We start from the raw sequence: 22,318 nt of genomic DNA on the forward strand, positions 1-22,318 counted from the left end.
TTTCTTATAGTAATCTCATTTTGTGCAGGGACAGTTCTAAACACGTGCCACTTCCCAGGCATACTATAGACAACCAGCAAGTACGATATTTAAAGGAATTTTTCTATTTTTTATTTAAGCATCATTAAAATCACTGCTCCAGAAAATACAGTTTTTAAAACTTTTTTTCCATTGATACATACTGTATTCCCTGGGGCAAGACCCAGGTTCTCAAAGACGTTTTACGTCAATAACTTGCATATTAGGCTTTAAAATTAGCACTTTTGAATTCGAACGTTCGAGTCCCATAGACGTCAATAGGGTTCTAAATGTTCGCGCGAATGGTCGGTCCGTTCGAAGGTTCTGGTGTGACCCGAACGGGGGGGGTGTTCGGCTCATCCCTAGTCTTGATTGAAGACTCCCTAACCTGATTGAACAACATGCTCTCTGACTGTCTAAGCTAACGCTGCCCAGGCATACCTCATCAAAGGTGAAAGTCCAGTATTGGCATCTTCCATTACTTGGCATTCCTCCAATCTTCTGGTGCCTTTTTGATTGACTACAAAGCCCAGTAGCCCTACTTTAGTGTCTCATGTTGAAAGTGTAACTTACAAGCTATGACAAGACCTATACCTGTAGGCCATCTGCCTACATATGTTTGGGAGCCATTCATTCCTGAAGGCACCCAAAACACACTAAAAAAGGTAATTTTGTTGCACGACAAAACACACAAAAAAATGTGCCAAATCACGCTGTCCAAAAACATGCTAAAGTTGTCGCCAAAAAACGATACAGGGGTTACTTTGGCACGTTTGTGGAGTGGAGGGCAGACCATTCAATTAAATGGTTTCACTCCAAAAACGCACAAAAAATCATCAGTGCCCATCAATGTAGCCTCACCAGTGCAAGCCTGATCAGTGCCCATCAATGCAGTCTCATCCATCGGGAGGCGGGACTTTGTTTGACTTCGGCCACCAGGCAATTTAAATCAAAGCTGTGTCACAGCAGCAGATCCCAGCTCTGTGTGATACAGTTTGCTCCTCTCTCTTCAGCAGGTTCCTGGCCAATCGCTGGGAGAAGAGCTCCCATTCAACCCAGCCTGCTGTTTGCGCTCCCCCCCTCCGAGGCAGCCCCACAATGCCCTCAAATTTTTTCCACTCGTGAAATGCAAGCAGGCAAGTGGAAATTTTGAGGGCTGCCTTTGAGTATAACGTCTGAGTTTATTTTGGTCTCACAAAACTTTAAGAAAGGGAAACCAGCTTAATCTGATACAAATCTTGTTACTATGTGGAGTGTGAATGAAAAATATTTTATTGACATCGTGTAAACAAACTTATCTGACAACTATGAGTGCTCATTGTAACTTGTCTTTTTCCATGTACTTTGAGGTGGATGGAAGAATTACTGATGTATTTCCCTCCAGCTAATGGAAGATAATGTGTTCCATAATTATGTGTTTTCCCCTTATGCCCTCGCAGGGCTTTTCATCATTATGGTTTTTAAAAAGGAAATATGCCAGATTTGTATTACATTTTTTTTAACCTAAATTTTGTTTCAGATTGCATTTAAGAGGCCATTAAAGAACCTGAAGATGCACATGCTTTTGTTCCTAATTTTAGAATGAGTCTACCTACGTAAAGGGATAATAATGGTGCTCTTCACCACTTCAGTACATTTGTTGATATTTTCTTACTTTATTATAGTCAGGGCTGAAAAAAAAATGTTCTAAGTCAGGTAGATATTAAATATTGAATATTATACATTCTGTTTAGCAGGTGGAACTGTAGGCATTTGTACACTATTTGATTATGCTGCTTTTAAACATTGTTTTCAAACTATACGTTTTGAAAATTAAATTTAAACTATTTAATGACTTCTCTCAACTTGACTGTGCCCTATATCATATTTTCCATTTCTGTTATGAAAATAAAAATATATGTTGGAATTTGGGTTGCCCAAGCATAGCAGGTATCACACTGAATGGTTTCATGGCAGGTGTTATGTTGGAGGGCAGTAGAAACTTGGGTTGTCTTTTATGTAAGTATAATACTTTCTAAGCCAAGAGGAGGAAAATATGGGGAAAATGGGGGCAGTAGGATTTTTCCTGGTACCATCAAAAGCATTACATCGAAGTAAAATCAAAATCAAAATACATTTTTATAGAAAATATAAAAAAAAGGCTTAAAACCAAAACATTTAAAATAACCCAATACAATGGCTTAACTGTTAGTTTGATGTTATACCCATAATAATGAATATAGCAATAGACATGGTGTACAGTTAGCCAGTACTCAACAAGGAATCAATCCTATAACAAAAAGATAGTGATTCAAATCATACAATCTAAATAGACAAGTAGGAATATTCCTAAGTGCATTTTAAGTGGCTATGCTTGTCATCAAGGCACTCACTCCAAACTTCAGATACACATATGATTGAAGCAGACCATGAAGAGGTGCCAGGTGAGTTCCCTAGGAAAAGTGTGGGAGCAGGTAGGGGGCCACTAGAAGCTATATGGATAAAATAGGTTTATATTAAACAGTGGTACTGAGAGTAAACTAGTGATAGCAGCATTTCTAGCCAAACCTTAAAGCATTTGTTATTGTTACCCTAAAAAAATGATCCTGTTCCCTTCAAGCATGTTCTACAGCACAGTGCTTGCACTGTGTAATTTGGCCCCCCACATCACCTAAGATACATGACTGATCCTGCCTGATTCTGCCCTTCCCCCTGTAAACCGACCTGCATTTATCATGGCTGCTAAGCCCTGACACTGTGGTCAGTTTATGTGCCTCTGTCTTTTGCAGCCCTGCTCTCCTGTGTCTGTGTCCTCCTCCCCCTTCCCTCACCTGCCTGTCAGCTCTGTCCACTCCACAATCCTTTCTTCCTGGTGCAATTGTATCTATACTACAATCATGCATCATATATATATATATATATATATATATATATATATATATATATATATATATATATATATATATATATATATATATATATACACACACACACAGTGCCTTGCAAAAGTATTCATACCCCATTAAATTTTTCACATTTTGTCATGTTTCAACCAAAAACTTTGTATTCAGCCCCCCCTGGGTCAATAATTTGTAGAACCACCTTTCGCTGCATTTACAGCTGCAAGTCTTTCTGGGTTTGTCTCTACCAGCTTTGTATATCTACAGAGTGACATTTTTGGCAAAATAGCTCAAGCTCTGTCAGATTGGATGGAGAAAGCATCTGTGAACAGCAATTGTTAAGTCTTGCCACAGATTCTCAATTGGATTTAAGTCTGGACTTTGACTAGGCCATTCTAACACATGAATATGCTTTGATCTAAACCATTCCACTGTAGCTCTGGCTGTATGTTTAGGGTCATTGTCATGCTGGAAGGTGAACCTCAGTCTCAAGTCTTTTGCAGACTTCACAGGTTCTTCTATGATTGCCCTGTATTTGGCTCCATCCATCTCCCCAGTAACTCTGACCAGCTTCCCTGTCCCTGCTGAAGAAAAGCATCCCCACAACATGATTCTTCCACCACCATGTTTCACGGTGGGGAAGGTGTGGTCAGGGTGATGTGCAGTGTTAGTTTTCCTCCACACATGGTGTTATGCTTTTAGGTCATTCTGGTCGATTTGGTCTCATCTGACCAGAGAACCTTCTTCCACATGTTTGCTCTGTTCCCCACATGGCTTCTCACAAACTGCAAAAAGGACTTCTAATGGCTTTCTTCTTGCCACTCTTCCATAAAGGCCAGATTTGTGGCGTGCACGCCTAACAGCTGTCCTGTGGACAGATTCTCCCTCCTGAGCTGTGGATCTCTGCAGCTTCTCCATCTCTGCAGCTTCTCCAGAGTTACCATGGGCCTCTGATTAATGATCTCCTTGTCCGTCCTGTCATATTAGGTGGACGGCCATGTCTTGTAGATTTGCAGTTGTGCCATACTCTTTCCATTTTCGGATGATGGATTGAACAGTGCTCCGTGAGATGTTCAAAGCTTGGGATATTTTTTTATATCCTAACCCTGCTTTAAACTTTGTCCCTGACCTGTCTAGTGTGTTCCTTGGTCTTCATGATGCTGTTTGTTCACTAAGGTTCTCTAACAAACCTCTGATGGCTTCACAGAACAGCTGTATTTATACTGAGATTAAATTACACACAGCTATACTCTATTAACTAAATAGGTGACTTCTGAAGGCAATTGGTTCCACTAGATTTTAGTTAGGAGTATCAGAGTAAAGGTGGCTGAATACAAATGCCCTCCACACTTTTCAGATATTTATTTGTAAAAAAGTTTAAAAAACATTTATCATTTTACTTCCACTTCACAATTATCTGCCACTTTGCGTTAGTCTATCACATCAAATCCCAATAAAATACGTTTACACTTTTGGTTGTAACATGGCAAAATGTGTAAAATTTCAAGGGTTATGAATAATTTTTCAGGGCACTATGTATATATATTAATTTAGGATGTAGGTACCTCTTCATTAACTATGTAAGAGCAAGAGCACTAAAACATTTTCACAAGTGTAATACTGGTTACATAAAGGCCAACCTGGAAAACTGAAAAGCTAGAATTAAATGCAAAAAGGTGAATTGTTGTTGCTACTAATAGTCTTTTTGAGTTGAGTTGCGTTGAGAGGTATCTTAACCCCCCTGGCGGTATTCCCGAGTCTGACTCGGGGTGAGATTTTCATACCAAAAGCGGTAACCCCGAGTCAGACTCGGGCTTGCCTCGCTGCAGCAGCAGACAAAGTTACTTACCTTGTCCCTGGATCCAGCGATGCCACCGCGCTGTGTGAGCGAGCGGGAACTCGCTCGATTCACACAGTGTCCTCCTGTGCCGCCGATCTCCGTTCCCTGCGACGTTACGACGCACGGGAGCGGAGAACGGCGCCAAATTCTAAAACATAAACAAACACATTACATACAGTATACTGTAATCTTATAGATTACAGTACTGTATGTAAAAAATACACACACCCCTTGTCCCTAGTGGTCTGCCCAGTGTTCTGCATGTACTTTTGTATAATAAAAACGGTTCTTTCTCCCTGCAAACTGTAGATTGTCCATAGCAACCAAAAGTGTCTCTTTATGTCAAAAATGGTTTTAGAGCAGCTAGAAAACAGCGATAATAAATTATCACTTGCAGAATTGAGCGATAGCGATTTGTGGGGAAATTCGTCATAAAAAAATAAAAGTAATGACAGCGACAATTCTGCAACTGAGCAAATTTCAGTGATTTTGAGTTGATTACATTATTGAATAATTTTTATTATAATTATATTATTACTTGTTATAATTATTTATAATTATTTATTATATTATAATTTATAATTTTGTTTTTAAAAAAATGGCATACCCGGGCTGCCTACTAGTCTCTTGTTTGGTCAGATTTAAGTGAGTTATTCCTAAAAATTACAGGGCTACAGTATAAAACGCCAAATTTCCTTGCAAATAATGGTACCGCTTTCAGCACCTTTTTTCTGAAAGAATCATACCGCCAGGGAGGTTAATATAGCGCGGTCTTACCCCAAATGATTGTCATCATCATCACCATTATATACATTTAATTTGTTAATCAATCATGTTGGTGGCAGGAATAAATCCACAAAGTAATTGTCTTATGCCCTGTACACACGATCGGTCCATCCGATGAAAACGGTCTGATGGATTTTTCCATCAGTTATCCGATGAAGCTGACTGATGGTCAGTCGTGCCTACACACCATCAGTTAAAAAAACGATCGTGTCAAAACGCGGTGACGTAAAACACAACGACGTGCTGGAAAAAATTTAGTTCAATGCTTCCAAGCATTTGTCGACTTGATTCTGAGCATGCGTGGATTTTTAACCGATGGACGTGCCTACAGACGATCGTTTTTTTCTAAAGGGTTTTTAATCCATCAGATAATTTTAAAACAAGTTCCTAATTTTTTAACCGATGGATAAAAAACCGATGGGGCCCACACACTATCGGTTTAGTCTGATGAAAACGATCCATCAGACTGTTTTCACCAGACAAACCAATCGTGTGTACGTGGCATTATAAGTGATTTACTTGTGACATGGGTGACTATGTTTTCTATCAACAAAATATTCAAATACAATCAACATAAGCACCAGCAGACAGAACTGCAGAAATAGCATTGTGCCCTGCTACAACCTACACTATCAGTCATTCTTTGGTAAACACAGACCTTTAGTAATGTTCATTAGGGATAATATCATATTACCCTTAAAAAAAAACGCTTCTGCTTGGCCAGCTCTTTGTACTCATTAACTCCACATCAGTGAGAGCAGAGTAAGATTGTTCCAGGAGCAGCTGAACACAAAGAGAGTACAAATTTCCCTTCTACACCAGCGGGATGTTTTACCTTAGTAACAGAGATTAAATGCATACATACTCAAATAAAGTAACAGATTTCAGAATCATAAAGTGCAGAACTAAATAGATGTGGAATGATATTTAGGTTGCTTGAATCAGGGTGAAGGTTGGGTAAGACTTAACCACTTATGACCCGGACCATTATACAGGACCTTGCCCCTTTTTGCGATTCCGCACTGCATCGCTTTAACTGACAATTGCGCGGTCGTGCGACGTGGCTCCCAAACAAAATTGGCGTTCTTTATTTCCCACAAATAGAGCTTTCTTTTGGTGGTATTTGATCACCTCTGCGGTTTTTATTTTTTGCGCTATAAACAAAAATAGAGCGACAATTTAAAAAAATAGATATTTTTTACTTTTTACTAAAATAAATATCCCCCAAAAATATATAAAAAAAAGTTTTTTTCCCTCAGTTTAGGCCGATACGTATTCTTCTACTTATTTTTGGTAAAAAGAATCGCAATACGTTTTTATTGATTGGTTTGCGCAAAAGTTATACAAAATAGGGGATAATTTTATGGAGTTTTTATTAATAATTATTTTTTAATGGCGGCGATCAGCGATTTTTTTTCGTGACTGTGACATTATGGGGGACACATCGGACACTTTTGACACATTTTTGGGACTATTGTCATTTTCACAGCGAAAAGTGCTCTAAAAAATGCATTGATAACTGTGAAAATGACAATGACAGTGAAGGGTTAACCACTAGGGGGCGCTAAGGGGTTAAGTGTGCCTTAAGGGAGTGATTCTTACTGTAGGTGGGCGTGGCTGTAGGCGTGACGTCACTGATCATTGTTCCCTATATCAGGGAACAGACGATCAGTGTCACTGCCACACAGAAGAACGGGAAAGGTGTGTTTACACTCAACCCTCCCCGTTCTTCAGATCCTGTGACAGATCGCGGGACCGTGGGCGCGGTCACGGAGCTTCAGACTGGGTCTCGTGCATGCGCGCGACCCACGGCTGGGCTCTTAAACGCAACGTACAGGTACGTGTCTGTGCCTAGCCGTGCCATTCTGCCGACGTATATGTGCAGGAGGCGGTCCTTAAGTGGGTAAAGCAGACCTGCATCAACATGCAAAACTTGCTTCTACATTAGACCTCCAAACCATATAAAAATGCTGCATTATATGTTAAAAACACTCATAGGAAATAAAATAAAAAAATAAACTTTACACCCGTGCTTCATCGCACAGTGACTAGGCAGCAGGTACTTTCGGGGCATACTGGTGAGATGGAAAGTTGAGAACCCCAAATCTTAAGAGAAGAAGCTAATGCACAGCACTGGAGTATCTTCTCATAAGATTCGGAGGGCATTCTCAGGCCCCGTACACACGACCGAGGAACTCGACGTGCCAAACACATCGAGTTCCTCGTCGAGTTCAGTGTGGAAGCCGCCGAGGAACTCGGCGGGCCGACTTTTGCCATTGAACAACGAGGAAATAGAGAACATGTTCTCTATTTCCTCGCCGAGGTCCTCGTCGGCTTCCTCGGCCGAAAGTGTACACACGGCCGGGTTTCTCGGCAGAATTCAGCTCTGAACCGAGTTTCTGGCTGAATTCTGCCGAGAAACTCGGTCGTGTGTACAGGGCCTCAAACTTAGAGTGATATTAAAGTCTTGTTTTTTTTTTGTTAAAAATAACAAATATGTTATACTTACCAATGATCCTTTTCAATTTAGATCCAGCTGTCACTGGATAGGGGGCAAGAATGGTGGACATGTTTTTTTTTTTATCACAGTATGATTGACACATTGTGAATGATTGAGTTTTTTATCATTGGCTATTCTAAATAAATTTAGACTTTTTGTACTTGCACAGTGGGCTGTGTATTTCCTTTCCACTTTTCTTTATCCCCTTTTATGTCATTGGAGTCGGTTGAGCCCAAACAGGATTTTTTTTTTTTTTATTATGAGTTTTTGATAATATGTTACCGAGAGCTCCCACTTCAATCCTCCCACCTCCCCTTTTTGCAGTTTCGAGCGTATAGGGGTTAATTTATATATTTATAGATTTATTCATGGCTGGCACTAGCAGGGATTTGCACCTTGAGGGATCCTTATTTTTAGTTCTCAGTCCACCATTGATAACCTTAGACCAGGGGTCTTCAAACTATGGCCCTCCAGTTGTTCAGGAACTACAATTCCCATCATTCCTAGACTAGTCATGTCTGTGAATGTCAGAGTTTTACAATGCCTCATGGGATGTGTAGTTCTGCAACAGCTGGAGGGCCGTAGTTTGAGGATCCCTGCCTTAGACCATTCAGAGTATGATTCATTAACCACTACTCTCTGAATATGGTCTTTTAGCCAGATTTCTATCTATTTAAAAATAGATTTTTCAATGCCTGTAGACTTTACCTTACAGGTTAGCTGTGTGGGTAACTGCTTTTGCAAAATCCAAAAATACTCCTCATAAAAAGAAATCAGATTTATATGACAACTTCTGACAACTTCTGTCTTTCAGGCCCATTCAACATGAGCTGTCCGATCGGGTCGGTCTGTCCGCTTTTTAGGCAAACCTGACCTTCTATTGTTCTATATGAAGAGGTGGATGTAAATTGATTTGTGTCCTTTTACACCCACGTACCTCCAATCCAATCTCATAAAAACATATGGAAGGGGATTGGATCAGAGGGCAGTCGGGTGTAAATGGATAGCCAGTCTATTTACATAAGAGTAGAGCAGCTGTGTCTGTGTCTGCTCTGCATAAGCAGAGCAGACACAGACCCGTCATCTGCCCGCTTCACTCAGCTCAGCAGGGGATCAGTGGACAAATCGCTGAGAAAAATAGATCCATCCCCTGTAAATAGGGCACAGTTTTATTTTTAAAACCATGTTGGTTTAATGTTAAACTTTGAATTTTCACCAACAAGCTTGCTCTGGTAATGTGTACTAATTGTGCATGTGACAATACAGAACGACATGCTTTTTTTATGGAATAATGCCATGATTTTTGCAGAGCTGTGATGTATGAGTGCCCCAAGTGGGAGTTACTATTCATTCAGAAAAACCCTAGGGAACTACAATCTTCCAAATACCTTCCCCAAACACTACAGCCTGCAATCACTGCCTCATTATAATTATATAAAAAGAGTTAGAATCTAGATCTATCTTAAATAACGTCTACAGAATGTTTGCATAGTGGCATATTTTAACTTCTATCTACATAATACCACACTTCCATATTCATGTTCTCTAATTGATCTACTTATGAGCAGCATAACCTACCTCTGTACACAAACATCAGTTATCTCTATTTCCAGCCCTGCAGCTAGACAAATGTGCGCTCTAGACCTGGAAGATACATTGCAGGGTGCAGTGGGTTAACAACTCCACAACCAAGTATCATAACTGTACACCCTGTGGCTATTTTACTGTCACCAAAAGTGGGTCAGGAAGGGAGTACAAGAACCAAACGGCTTGTAGAAGGCAAATCCTTCTTTCTACTGCTGAACAATTTTTCTATGAAGGCAGGATGCTGTTTTAAGGATTGTTAAACGGTTTAAGGATTTTTTAACGTCATGCCACTGGGGCTGGTTATTTATACACGTGGTGGCATGATGCAGCCTATCAGATAACCTCCATGGATGCTCTAGTCTAGATGAAAGACAAACTTGGTTTCACCCCCTTTCCTCCGGCACTCTGTATATTAACGTACATTGTGTTGGGCATAGGTTAATAACCTTCCTACCTTTGAGAACCATCAGGTGGCAATGTGCATGGCTGGTAGAAATAAATACTGCCTGTCACTAACAGTTTTGGTTCCCACTGCCTGAACCAATAAGAGTGGTTTTCAATGATATAATAACTATGTAAGTTGTGACATAATGGTCACATCACATGCAGTCTGGAGCCTTCTTTGACAACTGCAGCCTGAAGGTGACAGTGTTTACCTCTTTAATATTGCAATTGTCAGAAACAATTACTGTATTTAAAAATATTTAATAAAAAAGCAAACCCTTTTACACATTTTCTTATCCTTTTATTTTTAGAGATTATTAGAGACCCCCAGAAGTCATGTGGGCTGACATTATACCTTGGTTAGATTTTTGAAGGCACAGGCCACCCAGAGGAACAATACGCAGACTTCAAAAAATCCTATGTACAACCATTATGTAGCACATAAACCCTCTGGATGGGTCACAAGAAAACCACGGAGGAACGTCATGTGCCCAAGAGTATTTAGAAAAGCAAGGTAAATGCTCGCACAGTGCAGAAAGCAGCAGTGTGCGAGCATTTACCTTGCTTTTATAAATTCTTTTGTGCACATGAATTTCCTCCCTGGTTTTCCAGTCCAGATTCCAGCTTAGCTTCTCTTGGCAGACTCTCTGGCAGGCAGTGCAAGCTTGTGGGCCCCTGAGCTCGGGCCCAGCTTTTTCTTAAAGCACAGGTGTCCTTCCTAGGCAGCAGGCCTGAGGCCTCGTACACACGACCGAGAAGCTCGACGGACGAAACACATAGTTTTGCTCGTTGAGTTCCTTGTGAAGCCATCGAGAAACTCGACAAGCCAATTTTCTCCATTCCCGTCAAGGAAATAGAGAACATGCTCTCTTTTTGGCTCGTTGAGTTTCTCAACAGTTTCCTGGACGAAAATGTACACACGACCGGTTTCCTCGGCAAAGAAATATCTCCCAGCAAGTTTCTTGCTGGTTTTTGCAGAGAAACTCGGTCGTGTGTACGAGGCCTGAGAGATCAGAGACAGATGTCCTCCCCAGGTAGAGCCTAAGAGGCAGGAGAGCTATCAGAAGATACACATGAATAATTATACCCTTTCCCAGCATCCACTACTGTCAATAAACCTTCTAGTGGTTGACCAGGGAAATAGAAATATTCATAACTCAGGCTATTAAATATGTCCACACTGTGGCCAGAGACACTGAAGCACCAGGCAGACGTAAACAATAATCTTAATCTAGGAGAAAATATGTAGAAAGCAGAACTATCAACTTCGGGCTAAGGCAGACTACACATCAGCAAACTAAATTTAGAATATGAACACTAGTCCCTATGCTGGTTTATAAATTGCCATAGACAGCTAAAGCCTTGTAGTTGTACTGTTGTCTCTCCCAGATGATAGGTAGGAGATGAGAGTAATTGATGTGTCAGGAATATACGAGGTGTGTCTAATAAATAACAAGACTGATTATATAACTCACCTTTATTTATATGTATTACAAATTTAATGCTTGTCCCCTTCAATATATTCCCCATTTGCACTGATACATTGCTGCAGTCTTGTTTTCCACTGGTTGAAGGCATGGAGAAAATCAATTTCTGTCAGATGTTTTAACACATTCGCCATTTTCTTCTTTACAGCATCAACTGACTAACTCTAAACGTGTCCTTTAAGCACTGATTTAACTTTTGGGAATTCAGTCTTATGTCCCTCACTGAATCTTTTGTGCCACTCAAACACACATGCACGAGACTTGCCATCATTCCCATAAGCTGTAATAAGCATTTGAAAACATTATGTTGGTGTTTTGTGAAATTTTACAAACAATTTCAAATTTACACTTTTAACTTTTAAACTTAGCATTTTTTGGCACACTACAGAAAACACAACCAAACTAAATGGCGACTCACAATCAACTGAACATCATAGAGTGCTTGTCATGCAGGTTCAAACATGTTCAAGGTCACCACGCATGCAGCTATAATGAGTTCTGACTGTTTTGTTTATTAGGTGGGATCACAGTCTCGTTATTTAATAGACATACCTCATCTAACTCATTAAATGAAGATGCTGCCAGTGCCTATAGTGGTTCTGGTCAGTGCCATTTACCTCAGAGTTGAACGGTAGCAATCTGACAGGGCTGTATTTCATAAGGAACTTGTGGGTCAGTGCCTAGGGCAACAGACTTGGAAGTAGCAGCATCAAGCCTCAAACAGAAAATGTTGCAGTATGGTCCCTGCCCCTTGGAGACATGTAGGGTGAATCTAACCCTATGGTAAATACCCTCTCCATCACTATTACACTGTACAAGTATATCGCTAAACTTATTTTCCTGGAAGCAGGGTAAAGGGCATTACAGTTGGAGGGTTAATTATAGGTGTGGTTATGAGAGTTAAGGGTTTTATTTACAGAAGGTAATGTAGTAGGCTTGCAGAGGGAGTTATAATGGAAGAAAGATGGTGTAACGGTATGGCCCGTGGGACCCAGAGGCTCCTGAAGGATGTGGGGTACTCCTGTGTCAGCTTCACCAATGACTCTTTTGTCTAGGGTCATCATATGTCCACTAGAGTCATAGGATGACTGAGAACTGATATCATGGATTACATGAGATGGGACAGTAATGTGATTCATGTATTGCAGGATATCTTGAAATATTACAAGTTGTTCATTCTGAACACAACAGGTCAATAGAGTGTCTCCTTCAATGTGGAACATAGACTGTTGAGATGTTAATTGATGTTAATCACCTCCAGCTACCTGGCTGTAGTGATGAAAGCTTGCTGTGATTGCATTCTATTGTCTATTGTGTTAATTAAGCCTGGCTCCTATTGATGCTAATATGTGTTGTGAGTTAACACACTCTAAAGGTCAGATGTCTGACTAAAGGAATGTGGATTGTGTAGCAGGTGAGAATAGCTTATCGCGGAGTCAGAAAGTCTGTCTAAGATGTGGATTGAGGGGGACTCGTTAGCACCCATTGTGTGATATTGTGGTTGGAGTGTGTCATTTGATTACTGCCGCATGCTTTCTAACTGTATATAAGAAATCTGAGTTTACCATTAAAGTCTGTCTGTTTGGAACCAGAGAACAGAGCTGTGTCTCGTTATTCTGGGGGAATTTCCAATGGGTCCTGTCTGCTGGATTGTGGAGTGTCGGAAGCTGTCTTGGGTTGGTGGAATGGAATATTGTAACGGTGTTAACCCCTGACCGTTACAGATGGTAAATCTGCAATAGTGGATATGACACTGGTCCTCAGGAGTTCAGACTCATATCTTGCATCAGGGTCAAGTTGTGTCATTCCAAATTTTACACTACTGCATAATAGTTCACCTTGCGAATTATCCTGTTTTACTGAGCACTGCTTACATCAGTTTTAAGGTGGACCTATCATAGTAATATGGTAGATGGCATGTGCAAGCTCAAGAGCTGTCATACTGATCTCAGCTTCATCCTTGGCATAGAATAATAATGAATAATAATGCAGAAATGGAAATCTTAAACGTTAAACACTGGTCCTGTATGGATGTTTTAGCTTATTAGTTAGCGATATCGGATTGTCTTGGAGTCTGCATCTTTAACAACAATTCAGTGCTGGTAAATTCCAGCATTTCTTTGCTCATAGGTTAAAAGAGTACTCTGTGACTGCCATTTTCTTCGAAAGTGTGCTTGTTATGTGAACATTGGAATCTGAAGACTAATTCTGCATTCCATATTGAGGATTGTTATTCCTGCTAACTAATTGCCATTTTATGGTTATGGTATCTAGATACAAAAGATGAGACTAAAAATAACCCTAAAAAAATGGACGGATGCCATATGTTTGTTTAGAGCTGGAAGATGTAATTGATTGCAGTGAGGATTGCAAAATATCGTCCGTGGGGAGAAGCAGAGAAACATGAATAGTCTTATTATGTGGTCATTGCAAATGCTTTGTAATATTAGATCTGATTTCAGGAATGTGCCCGCATTCTGCTCTGCAAAATACTGAAACATAAACTTAAAAAGCTACAAACCAGATCAATAAAGACAAAAACATTAAAATATCAATTTTTAAGTATATGATCCCCGTTATGTTTTCCCAGCCAATAATGAATTCAATGTTGCATTATTGTTGGACAGTGTCATTTCAACTGCACATGAAATTATTGATGAAACAAGTGATTGGCATAACCCACACTGATCAGCCAAATTAACTTCTCCAAATTTGCTAATATGGCCTAAATTCAATCAAATCTAAATTCTATTATCTCTATTACTTTTATTATGTTTCAAATAGCTTAATATACACAGTATACACATTGGTGTTGTATTAAGTTCTTATATGTTTTAGCAAAAGTGTGCTCATTTATTGAACAGGCATAATAAAAACATAGTATACAAGAGTACTATTCACTGGCCCTCTATTGGTAGTACAACCCTGCGCTTTAGGATGACAAACAAAGTCCAAGACAATCAAAAATCTGTCCAGATAAAACACAATAAAAGCAATAAAAGCAGCTGCTTAAAATATAAAAGTCACTTGATAAAAGCAGAAAAAATAAAACAGCCCGCACAGAGCTTGTTGATAGTCCTGCAGCAGCGCTGCAAACTCCTGGTTTGATAAGAAAAAGTGCTATGTGGGATGACCAGATCAGATGTAACCAAAGTATGTGCTCCAATCACCAAAAGGCATTCACCACGTGGGGGGATATAGGGTCCCTATATCCCTATATCGTTGCGATCCAGCATCCGACCGGAAGTGACGTTTGTGCTCCATTGACTGAGAAAGTAAAATACTGCAGGAAAGTCTCCAGAGCGGTCTTCAGGGGTCCAGATCCAAACAGTGAGAGTTGCAAAAAAACATCTACATGTTATACATTTGCCTGACTATTTTTACTATCTGGTACGCATGTTTTATAAGGGGACTGGTGTATATGTGTTTTTTGGGGTGACATTAAAGCTTTTAAAACGATACTGCACTATATGGATTTTTCCTTCCCTTATAAATCTGTGGATATGATACCTTGAGAGTGAAAAACATAAACGGTGATCAAGAAGTGAGAGGGGAATGCAGATTCCAACATCTGAAGGCAGCATGCGAGGAGATATATATTGAGACGCTATTTTAAAAGAAACCATCTGGTGAGTGTTTCCCCCGAAGGGGACCCTATATCCCCCCACGTGGTGAATGCCTTTTGGTGATTGGAGCACATACTTTGGTTACATCTGATCTGGTCATCCCACATAGCACTTTTTCTTATCAAACCAGGAGTTTGCAGCGCTGCTGCAGGACTATCAACAAGCTCTGTGCGGGCTGTTTTATTTTTTCTGCTTTTATCAAATAATAAAAACATACAACTGAAAACAGCGATGTGTAAAAATAGCAATATATAACAAAAAAATGTATTTTTCCGTGGCATATGTATAATCATATTTTTTTAAACCTTCCTTACTTTTTAATGAGACCTTGCTAGGTTTTTTGATTAAAAAGTAACAAAGAATCGCATTGCACCATGGAGACCTTTTCTCTCTTTCATGCTGTGCATGTAGATCTCCACCTCTGCAGGGTTTATAGGATAAATATATCAGTAACTAAAGATTTATATTTTAAGCTGAATTTTTTTGGGGGGGATATAACACCAAACACATTAGGGCCCGGATTCACAAAGGAGATACGACGGCGTATCTCCAGATACGCCGTCGTATCTCTGAGTTGTGCCGTCGTATCTATGCGCCTGATTCTTAGAATCAGTTACGCATAGATATCTATTAGTAAGATTGGGTCGCCGTCGGATCTTAACTGCATATTTACGCTGGCCGCTAGGGGCGTGTACGCTGATTTACGCGTAGAAATATGTAAATCAGCTAGATACGCAAATTCACGAATGTACGCCTGGCTGACGCAGTACAGATACGCCGTTTACGTTAGGCTTTTCCCGGCGTAAAGTTACCCCTGCTACATGAGGCGTATATGCGGCGTACCAATGTTAAGTATGGCCGTCGTTCCCGCAACGAAATTTGAACATTTTACGTCGTTTGCGTAAGTCGTCCGTGAATGGGGCTGGACGTAATTTACTTTCACGTCAAAACCAATACGTCCTTGCGGCGTATTTGGAGCAATACACACTGGAATATGTCCACGGAAAAACGTCAATCACGTCGGGTCACATAACATTAACATAAAACACGCCCCCCTGTCCCACATTTAAATTAGGCGGGATTACGCCAGTCTATTTACGCTACGCTACGCCGCCGCAACTTACGGAGCAAGTGCTTTGAGAATACAGCACTTGCCCATCTAAGTTGGAGGCGTAACGTAAATAGGATACATTACGCCCGCACAAAGATATGCTGCTGTACGTGAATCCGGCCCTAGGTATTTGTATAGTGTGTATCCCATTACCTGTTGGCAGGGCCAGGACAAGGGGTGGGCAGAAGGGACACCCATTTGGTATGCAGAAAAGCAAGGGGGCATAGAATAGATGGAGGGTGGTACTGCCTGTTGGTGACTGCTTCTGGTAAAAAAATAATTTTTGCAGTATCTGCTTCATTGCCACATACTGTACTGGGTAGCTGTTTTTTGCTGCTGTGAAGGTTAACAGCAGAGATGGCTGTTTAAGCAATCCTGGACCACCCTACTACTATAAAGCATTTAACAAATACTGTCTGGTCCAGGAATAGCCTCAGACTGAGGTTGCTCGGGTGCAGCAGCTGATTGTTGAGCTCTCCTTCTTATGTTCTTTCCTCATTTATAGCCAGTCATAGATGGATCAAAATTTGACCAGTTCAGGACGGTCCAGACAAATTTTGATCCATCTATGGGCAGGCTTGAAGACAGGTGGAGTTTAATGCTGCTAAAAGGCTAGTGTTAATTACAGTATGTTCCCAGGTTTTTCTTGGGTCTGACCCTCTGGTCCTGTGTGCTATAAAAATAAATAAGTGCCCACACCCAGAGGGTAGAGAATTGCCCACATGCTTGAGGGATTGCTGGAACTTGTAGTCCTCCCTGAAGATACCATACATGGACTCTGCCAAGAATGGTTTCTTTCATTGGCGGTCGGAATTTGGTGTGTCCGTGTGTATGCAAGACAACTTGAACGGAATTCCGTCGGAAACATTTTGACGGAAACTATGATTGTGTGTACAGGGCATTAGTCTATCCATAATAAAAATAAAAGTTTTGCCAATAGCTTTACTGCAATGATGTAATAATGATTACAGAGCAGAAGTAATTTGTGTTTTTTATCTGCATAGAGTTCAGTTTTACGCGTGGATAAAAGTGTGGGTCAGTAAAACCGCAAGCCATCATCTACCTTTTTAATTTATACTTCTCTCTAGTGCTTACGTTTTGAATGCCTTATACATTTGAATGCCTTTTGTTAACCTATCTGTATCTGCTGAGATGCTCCGAAAAGTTATTTTAATTACAAATCACAGCAGGCTCAAACTTATCTAACCTATCTTAAACCACTCAGCTCATCTTATTACAGGGATGTGAAATCAATAGCAGATCATTGTAAGCAGGCCTAAGTACACACAGCAATGAAAGCATTAGAAGTTTTAAACTGCTTGAATGCCTGTAAAGCAGAAAGTACTTTTCAATCTCTACCACGAGACTCAAAGCATTGGATACTTTATCATGCAAATTTCCACATTTGCAACCACATTGGGATAAGGCCTGCTTTATGTTACATGTTCCTTATTCATATTTACAGCTTTAAAAAAATTATAAAAAATGCTGCTTATTATTGTAAATGTTCTTACCTGATAACTCCAGCACTGAACAAGTCCTACTTACTTATCTTTGTTTATGAGGGGGCTGGGGGACTGTGTTTGTCATAATTAGCCCTGTCTGTACTGCACTGGCAGATTTCTTTATCAGTTATAAACTAGATTTGAACACTATGGGGGAGATTTACTAAACCTGGAGCACTCAGAATCTGGTGCGGCTGGGCATGGTAGCCAATCAGCTTCTAACTTCAGATTGTTCAATTAAGCTTTGACAAAAAAACCCAGAAGCTGAATGGTTTGTGTGAAGAGCTGCACCAGATTTTGGACAAATCCCAACCCTAATCGCATCCAAAGGAGAAGGAAGATTTGCAGTCCAAGGACCTAGACTATGGAACGCTTTACCAACCAGAATCCGAACGGAAGTGAACCAGGCCTTCAGGAAAAAGCTCAAAACCCATCTATTCTGAAGGCAAAATAAAGTAGGAAATGGATACCAAGCGCTCTGAGGCGATTCAGTTTGCATGTGTTGCGCAATACAAGTTGCAGCTCACTAAATTTTTGATGTGGTGGTTGCTTTAGTAATCTTTTTTTGTATTTTTTTTTACCTTTATTTTCACCTGGTGATCAAGGCCGGATTTACATCTCAGGAGCAGTGGCGGCTGGTGATAATTTTATTTTTGGGGGGGCGGCAACTAGTGCATCCCCCAATCCGGTCGGTCAAGCAGTCGGGCCTGAAGCACTTACCTATCTATGGCGGGCAGCGCATCACTGGCAGCTCCCCCTTCCCCTGCTCTCCTCCACGGGCATCATGGTGGCTTCCGTCTCCTCCCTCCCCCTCCTCAACGGCCAATCAGAACGCTTGTTCTTTCGGCCAATTGGGAAACAGGTCTCAGACACACTTCCTGATGGGCCATAAGGAGAATCAGTGTAAAAATAGTGAATTTTAATTCGCTATTGTCACACAACTGGGTGGGCTTGGGGTGCATTGCTCTGTGCCCCTGAGCCCACCCTTTCCTGAAGCCTATTAGAGCCTCTGGCTCTAATCACATTTAAAAAAATAAATGATTGTAATTAATGCATTCGATGTCCTGGGGGCACGGCGCTTGTGTGCCCCTAATAGACGGGCCGCTCCTGCTCAAAAGTCTATAGACAGGGAATTTTGAAACACGCCCCCCCCCAGATGTTCTGAATAGGAGTGAGTGCCAGATCAGCTGCTGGGGGAGAAGGTAGGGAGAGGAATCACTATCCCTGGCTTGTATTCCTCTCTCACTGTGGCCGGTGGCCGCAGTCTGTTCTTTTTGGGTGGTTGGTTAATCCTGGTGTACTAACAGCTGCCAAAGCTGCTTTATGATGCTGGTGCCAGCCCTTGACAATGGTTAAAAAGAAAATACAGATGTGTGTCCCTCTAGAAAGGGCACCTGTAGGCACATGACTACAGTGCCTATTTTGAAATCCGGCCCCACTGGTGATATGGCCAGAATGTCTGGTATTTTTCAACTTACTTTAACAGATCAAGCTGCGTAGACAAGCAGCTGCAGCTGGGGGGGATTCCTCAATCTCCCATGTCTGAGTGGACAAAAGCAATCGGCACACTGGCCAAATGCTAAAAAAAAAAACTAACAGTTTATGGGCAGTTTTGGCATTTGAATTCTGGCGGTGTATGTTAATGAGAGGATACATTGTGTAGGGATCTGCTGCCCTCTACTGTCTGTTTTTGTAAACAGACTGCTTGTCACAGAATTAAAGTGGTAGTAAACTCTGTACTACCACTTTCACTTACAGGTAAGCCTATAATAAGGCTTACCTGTAAGTATAAAGAATATCTCCTAAACCTGTATGGTTTAGGAGATATTCCCCTCGCAATGCGCTGCTAACTGCAGTGGCGCATGCGCAGCAGGGATCTTCGGCTAAAGACCCGGCAGCCGCCGGACCTTGCCGGACAGAAGTCTCTCATGCGCATGTGCGGGAGTGACGTAATCGCTGCTCCAGGAAATCACATCGCTGGAGCAGCGATACCCAGAAGACACGCCGAGGCAAGATGACATCTCCCTCGGTGTGCACCAGGTAAGTTCCCCTAACCTCATTCCAAGGTAAGTATTTCAGAATGAGCTAGTATGTGGTGCTTACTAGCTCATTATGGCTTTTGCTTTTCAGGTATGGGGAAAAAAAACAGCAGCGGCTTTACTACCGCTTTATTTATGTATAGCACTTCCTGTCTCTGGGTTGAAAAACTCAGAAAGAGGAAGTGAAGAGATGGAGAGATATCAATAAAAAATGACTGTGCTTGTTCAAAGGACATAAAAGCGTCAGCGTTATACAAACACTGGACAAGATAGAGAAAAAGAAAGCTGCGCTAATAAAATGAAATTAGTATATAAGTAAATAACTAAATAAACAATGTGTGATAAGGGTCTGAAGGACCTAAAGTGCTACAACCACTGAAAAAAGGTCATGGATATCAGTCCATGTGTCATATATATAAACCAGTCCTTAAGACTTGAACTAGTGATATTGTGAACCACCAAAAATGTCCATATAAATCAAAATTATCTCTAAAGTGCAAATGATCCACAGCATCCGGAAAATAGTGACAGAAAAGTGCTTCCACCTGAATAACACACTGCAGCTTACTGGATAAACATGATCTCTTAATGACAGGAGATCAGTTAGCGCATGTAGCAAAAATCCCAGCCTGGGATCTCCTCAGGGAAATCTCTGCTAGCATAGGTGACTCGTGCAGTACACCAATTCGGGATGTGCCGCTGTGCATTCTGCACATTCTAGGGAGGGGTACATAAGGGACAGACGCCATTTTGGCGGGGTTCGTTTTGCCGATCCCGACCTGATGGCCCTCCTGCCCTCAGGGATGTGTGAGCCAGCTGGCCCGAGGCCTCGCAATTGAGAGTAGGCCCAGGATTTTCTGGGGCCTACTGATCCAGGGATGGTCCTTAGCTACCTTACCTACGGAAGGAAGCTAAACCAGTGGGATTCAATTGATGGACGCACCCTGGCAAATTTACCTCACTGTGCTGCCGGCCCGGCTGAAAGATTCTTGGCACCGTGAGTCGTGTACTTTATTGGAACTATACAAAATATGCGAGTGGTTACACGATCTTGTGGCAGAAGATCGTGGGAAAGCCTGACAACACTTATCAAGTCTGGGGCAGAGACTTTGACAAGCTTCGCACCTGCTGCTAGGCCAGTGAGAGTGGGTCTATCTGGTGGTTTCTGAAATCCAGTGTGGAGCTGAGTTAATCCTCTGGATCTGAGTTGTACCCGTGATCCGCTAAGCAAAAGTACCTGAGTCTTTTCCCTATCCCTCTACCCCTCTGTTGGAGAACTTTGTTCAATAAAAACCTTGAAAGAGACTCGTGTTTGGTGCAGACATTTCTATGGACAACTCTTCAAGGATAACCCCTGAAACAAGCGTATGGAACAGTAAGGAAATGGCAGGCCCAAATCTAAACCAGCAGCTCCTTCTGGGGTAGTACTACAGAAGCTCTGTTCAAGGCTGGCTGGACAACAGCCAGCAAGAGGCTCCCCCAACCGGTTCGCACCAGAACCTTCGAACGAACCGACCGTTTGAGAGAACATTTAGAACCCTATTGACGTCTATGGGACTCGAACGTTCAAATTCAAAAGTGCTCATTTTAAATCCTAATATGCAAGTAAAACGTAAAACGTCTTTGAGAACCCGGGTCTTGCACCAGGGAACATGTATCAATGGAAAAAAAGTTTTAAAAACGGTTGTTTTTTCTGGAGCAGTGATTTTAATGATGCTTAAATAAAAAAAATAAAAAATTTAAAATTCCTTTAAATATTGTACCTGCTGGGTGTCTATAGTATGCCTGTGAAAACGTCTTTGAGAACCCAGGTCTTGCCCCAGGGAACATGTATCAATGGAAAAAAAGTTTTAAAAACAGTCGTTTTTTCAGGAGCAGTGATTTTAATGATGCTTAAATAAAAAATAAAAAAATGAAAAATTCCTTTAAATATTGTACCTGCTGGGTGTCTATAGTATGTCTGTGAAGTGGCATGTGTTTAGAACTGTCCCTGCAAAAAATGAGATAACTATAAGAAAAAAGTAATTTAAAACTGCTTGCGGCTTTAATGTAATGTCTGGTCCCTGCAATATGGATGAAAATCATTGAGAAAAATTGCACAGACACAGACAGTACACACACCATGTAGCTTTAGGTGCACACTGCAGAGGACACGGGCAGTACACACCAAGTAGCTTTAGGTGCAAACTACAGAGGACAAAGGCAGTACACACACCACGTAGCTTTATGGTGCACACTGCAGAGGACACAGGCAATATACCACGTGAGAATACTGCAGCTAGCACAATCACCTGCCTGCCAGTAAATTATTATAAGCTGATCTAGCTAAACTATACAGTGTATAAATATATATACAACACCTGGGATGCATATATATCCTCTACACACTGTAACTTTAACTGACTAGCCTGCCTGCCTGCCTGCTCTATCTAGCTGCAAAAAATGACACTCTCTCTGTCTCTCTCTGTTCTCTCTTAACCACCGCAACACACTACA

The sequence above is a fragment of the Rana temporaria genome, chromosome 7, assembly GCF_905171775.1.
Source record: "Rana temporaria chromosome 7, aRanTem1.1, whole genome shotgun sequence".
Lineage (NCBI taxonomy): Eukaryota > Metazoa > Chordata > Amphibia > Anura > Ranidae > Rana > Rana temporaria.